Source organism: Alligator sinensis, unplaced genomic scaffold (genome assembly GCF_000455745.1).
Source record: "Alligator sinensis unplaced genomic scaffold, ASM45574v1 scaffold145_2, whole genome shotgun sequence".
Classification (NCBI taxonomy): domain Eukaryota; kingdom Metazoa; phylum Chordata; order Crocodylia; family Alligatoridae; genus Alligator; species Alligator sinensis.
Window position 1 is genome coordinate 1,978,561 of NW_005841954.1, and position 7,045 is coordinate 1,985,605.

The 7,045-nt window shown below is 46.0% G+C and overlaps 1 long non-coding RNA gene across 2 annotated transcripts in view; it reads right to left on the reverse strand.

Moving 5' to 3' along the window:
• Positions 1 to 7,045, reverse strand: part of LOC102383608 — a 59,780-nt gene that overhangs the window by 6,254 nt on the left and 46,481 nt on the right. The window lies entirely within an intron of this gene.

The following is a 7,045-nucleotide window of genomic DNA, read 5'->3' on the forward strand; positions in this document are numbered from 1 at the left end:
GAGGACATGGTGACTGCCTGCAGGGGGCAGCAGCAGTGTCAGCAGTGAGAGACCCCCTCTACATGTTGCCTATGCAGACCGGGAAGAATTGCTGGGTGATGTGGAAGTCGATAGTAACTTGGGAAGCAGTGGCCACAAGATGATCAAGTTTAGGATCCTGACGGAAGGAAGAAAGGAGAGCAGCAGAGTATGGACTCTGGGTTTCAGAAAAGCAGACTTTGACTCCCTCAGGGAACTGATGGGCAGGATCCTCAGGAGGCCAGTCTGAGTGGGAAAGTAGTCAAGGAAAGCTGGTTGTATTTTAAAGAAACTTTACTGAGTGTGTGTGAATAAATTATCCTGATGTACAGCAAGAATAACAAATATGGCAGGTGACCAGCGTGGCTTAGCAGAGAACTCTTCAGTGAGCTTAAACAAAAAGGAAACTTAGAAGTGGATGGATGGACAGATGACTAGGGAGGAGTATAAGAATATTGCTCAGGCATGCAGAGATGAAATCAGGAAGGCCAAAGTGCAGTGGAGTTGCAGCTTTCAAAGGACATGAAGGGTAACAAGAAGGTTTCTACAAGTATGTTAGCAACAAGAGGAAGGTCAGGGAAATTGTGGGTCTCTTACTGAATGGGGGAGGCAACCTTGTGACAGATGAGAAGGAAAAGGAAGTACTCAATGCCTTTTTTACCTGTCTTCACAGGCAAGGTGAGCTCCCAGACTACTGCACTGGCCAGCACAGTTTGTGGAAGAGATGAGTAGCCCTCATTGGTGAAAGAACAGGTTAGGGACTATTTAGAAAAGCTAGCCATGTACAAGTCCATGGGGCCAGATGCATCATGAAGAAAGAGAAGAAGGAGGATTGCGAGAACTACAAACTAGACAGCCTTACCTCAGTCCCAAGAAAAATCATGGAGCAGGTCCTCAAGGAATCCATTTCTAAGCAATTGGAGGAGAAGAAAGTGATCAAGAACAGTCAGCATGGATTCACCAAGGGCAAGTCATACTTGGCCAACCGGTTTGCCTTCTATGATGATATGATTGGCTCTGTGGGTGTGGGGAAAGCAGTGGATGTGAAATAACTTGACTTTATCAAGGCTTTCGATATGACCTCCCACAGCAATCTCGCAAGCAAGCTAAGGAAATCTGGGTTGGATGAATGGACTGTAAGGTGGATAGAAAACTGGCTGGATTGTTGGGCTCAAAGGATAGTAATCAATGGCTCAATGTCCAGTTGGCAGCCAGTATGAAGTGGAATTCCCCAGGGGTCAGTCCTGGGGCTGGTTTTCTTTATATCTTCATCAATGATCTAGAAAATGGGATGGAGTGCACCCTAAGGAAGTCTGTAGATGACACCAAGCTAGGGGAGTAGTAGATACACTGGAAGGTAGGGCTAGGATTCACAGTGACCTAAACAAATTGGAGGATTGGGCCAATCTCATCAGGTTCAACAAGGACAAGTGCAGAGTCCTGTACTTAGGATGGAATAATCCAATGCATTGCTACGGGCTTGGGACCAACTGGGTAAGTAGCAGCTCTGCAGTAAAGGACCAGGGGATTACAGTGGATAATAAGCTGGATATGAGTCACCAGTATGCCTTTGTTGCCAAGAAGGCTAACAGTATACTGGGCTGCATTGGTAGGTGGAAGCTTTTTAGAGTTTGCCAATGATGTTATCATGGCCAATGAGGACAAGGCCATCTTGGATGCCATGGCCTTCAGGGTGTTCTGACACAACCTCTAGACCACTGAGTGGCAATTGTGGGCCCAAAAGACCAGGAATGGGAGTGGATGGGAGCAATGGGAGTACATTATCCTGGTCACATGGGATGTTGAGCAGTGGCTGCAGCATTTCTGGATGTGGTGGGCCACCTTCATGAACATTGTCACCCAACTGGTCCCCCACACTAGGCACCAGCACATCAGAATCAGCTAATTCCTGACTCCAGGGAAGCAGGTCACCATTATCATCTTGAAGCTCACCACCCCTGACAGCTTTTGCTCTATCACCTACCAGTTCAGTGTGGGCCAGTCCATGACTGGAATGGTGGTCTGGGAGGTGTTCTGGTCATCCAGAACATGTTGGTGAACTGCTTCATCTACTGTGTGAACCCAATAATTGCTAGTTTTTGCCAGTAGGGCTTCCCCCACTGTGTTGGGGCCATTAATGGTACTCAAATCCCCATCCTCTTCCTGCACCCAAGGCACCTAGGAATTCATTAACCAAAATGGCTTTTTCTTTGTCATGCTGCAGGGCATCATTGGTCACCAGGACTACTTCACCCACACCTTTTCCAGCTGGGTGGGCTGTGCCCACAATGCCAGGGGCTTCCCAAACTCCACCCTCTTCCAGATGATATAGAATTGATGTTACTCCCCTGGGACCCCAGGATCAAGGTTGGTGGTGTCCTCATCCCATTCTCCTTATTGGGGACCTGGCCTACCCTCTCCTGCCCTGCTGCCCTGCAGGTCCAGGAATTGCTGGTCAATTACCTCCTGGCCTGTGGTTTCTGGCAGTACTCTCCCGATGAGTAGGGCCTGAAGACTTTGGGGAGAGGGGGTGGGGAATCCTTGAGTGGCCAAGCCACAACATTGGCCAAGGGGCCTGCTCTCTACATGGTTCCTGCCCCAGGTTCTTTAGGCTCTGTGAGGCAGTTGTGGTCTCTGAGAACTGTGGCTGGCTGGACACCTTCCCCATGAAGGGCACACATCTGGATAAAGAGGAATGTGGCGAGAGGAAGAGATGCACCTCAGTTTACATGTTTGCAGTTGCCAAAACATAAATGGCTTTAATAAAACCCATTGAACATTTACCGTATCAGAAATTGGTCCCTCTTCCCATTAATTAAAGCCAGCAAAAGATGGGGAGGAAAATAATTTGGAAAGGTGGTTGGGATCAGGAATGGGAATGGTGGAGTGGGAGGATTGATGGTGGGGCAGCACCTTCCACAGGAACCTGGGTGGATTTCAATCCAGAATACTAAGTCCTAGATTTGGGAGTGAATGAAGATCAGGGACTTCTTCATGTAGGAGCTGGACAAGAAGGTGATCCCCAACGCACTGCCCCTCTGAGAGAGAGCTGAAGGCAGATGGAACAGGCTGTCCCATGGCATTTGGTGATGGCTGTGGGGTCTCGGTGTCTGTGGGTGGGTGAGAAACTAACTGTGAGGTGCAGATGGGTGCAGGGCCTGGCATGTGGCTCTCTCTCCCACTCCAACTGGGTATGAAAGCACCATGAAAGCAACCCACTCTGGGGTGGGTTCATGCCAGTGTGTGGTTCATGGGGCTTTTCAAATGTGGGGCTTTTGGTTGGTGCCTGAATCTTGGAGTTTAGGGTTTCTGGCTCAGTGTGTGACTCTTGGGGTGCAGCTACACATTGCTGTACAGCAGTGTTGCTATGGCACCGTACTTTAGTACTTCCTTTTGGGAAGATTTTGTCACTACTTTGCTGTAGCAGCACACTGAAAACAGGGGAGTGCATTGCTATGGTGAAGCAGCTGTCAATCACATGTAGACTCACGTGATTGCTACAGATGTAGTGGGTCTACCCACAGCAAAGTGGGACTTCTCCATGTAGGAGCTGGACAAGAAGATGATCCCCAACGCACTGCCCCTCTGAGAGAGAGCTGAAGGCAGATGGAACAGGCTGTCCCATGGCATTTGGCGATGGCTATGGGGTCTCGGTGTCTGTGGGTGGGTGAGAAACTAACTGTGAGGTGCAGATGGGTGCAGGGCCAGCATGTGGCTCTCTCTCCCACTCCAACTGGGTATGAAAGCACCATGAAAGCAACCCACTCTGCAACAGCACCTCCCTGCGAGGGCGGGGTGGGAGGGTCAGTAACATATGCTAGGATGCCAGAGGACAGCAGCCTAACTTAAATCAATAGGGGAACCATGCAAATGTTTGTTAGACTGGTCTAGCCTCTATCGATCTAGACTTGGTTCTGTTGGACACCACCTAAGTTTAGATTGTGCACTCCATCTTTAGCCAGCCTAAGTGATGTGAATGCCCGCATGCCTATGGGTTTAGACTGAGCAGTCTATTAGATTGATTTAAATGTAACACTTGCACTTACCCAGATGCAGCAGTACAAAGATCTGCCCCCAAGCATGAGGCAGCAGGAAGAGTGCATGAAGATGCTTTTCTGTGAATAAGATTTGTAGGTAAGGTGGGGACAGATTTAAATTGTATTGAAAATAAAGTCATGGACCTTTATGTTTCATGTGATGGAGAATAAGGAGCCAGTGGGATTCAAAGAGATGGGTGAAATGGATAAAGTAACCAACAAGAATAATTATCTTAGCAGCATTCTGGATGGATATGAGCAGAGCATGACACTATTTGTCAGGGCTATAGAATAAGTTGTTGTAGTAACTGATATGAGGTGACGAGATCCCAGATGAAAGCTTTAGCTATGGTGAAGGATAATAAAAGCTGTATCTTATAGATATTATGTGGAAAGAATCTGCAAGATTTCGACTGGATGTGAGGACCTGGAGTAATCGAAGTTGAAACTATGTAAGTGGAAGACTTGAATGATAGGCAATATATCCACTCCATCCACAATATGTCCACTGTGATAGAGAAAGAAGGAATATGAAGGGCTTAAGAAGCTTCAAGTCAGCCATGCTGATCTGGAGTTGAAAGGTAAACACCCCAAAAAGGATGTCAAATAGACAGGTCAAGACATTAGACAAAGCTAAATAAACTTCTCTCAACTCCAAGAACATACCTATTTCTTGATACCACACTTTTATTCCCATTTTTAACTGTTCCACATCAGAGACTGCCCATCTGTTCAACTGTAGGCCATTTCTGATTAAATTTAATGGATTAGTTTGTGATTAGAAACATAACTCTCCTTGGCTTGAGGAAGGATACTGTGATACCTGAAAGCTTGCCTATGTCTATATCGACCATACAGTTGGTCCAATAAAATAGCTGTCACAAGAATTCTTCCCTCTCTCATATCTCCTGGACTATCCTGGACAACAGCATCATCACCTCTGCACTATCATAACTTTTCTTGCAACTTAAATAGTTTGGTATTTTGACTCATTCTACCTGAGAATGATCACTGTGAGACATGAAGCCAGAACAGAAACAAGACTCTAATGTATACTTAATGCTACAAAAGGCCAAAAATTAAAGCACCATAAGGGCATCTATAATTGTAGTTTAAAAGTATTATCTTGATGGCTAAGCAGTGACTGGTTGAACAGTAAGGTGTCAGTAAATAAGCTGGTAATAGCTGCCCCACAAAACTTATAGAATAAGTTGATGTAAATAAAAGTAGACTTTAGTCAAGTTCTTAAGTTTCAATAAGTCATATCTTCTGCTAGAGATATAACAAACCAACAAGGCCTCGTGTTTAATTTTAATCTGTAAAGTAAGACTGTGAGCATATGCAGACTTTCAAGCCACCACTGTGTTGGAACATGCTGGACCTTTGTCCTGCCCACTCATTCACCCACCACACCTTGATGGTTTTATCTTTTTGGGGATGGCTGGATGACTCCTTGGGTGAAGGTCCATCTGGCTGGGCCACCAGTTTTTCTTCAGGGCTCCACCTTCCCTCCACACTGCTCCTTTCCTCTCCAGCCTGTACTTTCCTCTCCAGCCTGTAGTAATAGACCCCAGCTGGTCTTACATGGGGATTTCTGTCTGGAGCCTCTCTCTCAGCCCCCTCTGAATTCCTTATTTCATTGTTTAATTACTCTCATTTCCACTCTCACGATATCACCACCTGGGTGCTAAGTTGATTGGTTATCCACTAGACCAACATTAATTCAGTTCTTATGGCTCCATCTATTATATGCATTCATTCATGATGCTCAGAAATTCATTTAACTAGTCCATAGATCAATTTATTTGTCATTCCTCTATCAATTCCATAGCTTAATTCAAACTTTACAAATAAATTTACTACATGCCTTTTTAATCACTGCTGTAAGTCCTTTTGGGGTTCATAAATCAATCCCCTCCTTGTTTCTTCATCACAACTATAATTCATTCACACTTATAAATTAATTTATGGTGTGTTTCTCAGTCACAGTAACAAATTCATTCAAAGTTCATAAATTAATTCTTCTTTCTTCTTAATCTCTACTATCATTCATTCAGGATTTCTAAATTAATACCAACTCTTCTTTCTTCTTATTTTGGGCCTCATGTGCAAGTCCTTCCATTGTGTTCACCCACATTGGTTTACTTCTGGATTCCTGTCACCCCTACTGGGATTCACTTCTTACATCACACTACTGGTCCCCACTGGTTACGTCAGGGTATGGTTTCTGTCTTTCTCCTGTCCCCAGTATTTCTGGGCTGGCTCTCACTAACCAGGAAGCTCTCTCTCAGTGGAATGGTTGGATCTTTGCTCAGGAGACTCATCTGGGCTTCTGTGAACTGCGTCCATTTGATTTCCTGGGTCCCGCATCTCCACATGGGCTGTACAGCTCCATGCTTCTGCTGTGCTGTCCTTTCGATGGGGAAAGCCAAATGCTGGTCTGTCTTCCAGCTCCTCTTTAAATTGCCTAGTCATCCTTCCAGGCCAATCAGGAGAGGCTCCTTGTGGCATAAAATCCAGTGCCCCTCCCCAGACCCTTTTCTTGGTGCACTGGGGGCCATGTGATTCTCTTGGTCACACTCCAGTAAGTTTCCTGCTAGCTTGTGTCATAACCAAATGAGTTGAGTGCCCCTGTCACAATAGAACTGCCCTGAATAACCGCAAATTTGGTACGTTCTGCCTCATTAGCTATTCCCACCTGGCAGTCTGTTATTGGTTACTCTAAACGTATAAAAAACCGTGCAGCTTCCGCACAAGTCGGAAAGCTCTGAGCACGTGGTAGAGTACGGAGAACTTTGCCACATGGCAGAGAAAAGCTGGCGGACTGATCATCCTCCAACATCTCCCCGTCACCGTCTGTTCCCGACATATCCTTCATCCTGCATGCTCGTTTCTGTCTACAAACTCGCCAGCTCGTTTTGTTGCCAGTTACCTGTAACTACGCAAGCAACTCATTACCTGTAACTACGTAAGCAACCTTACCACCTGCG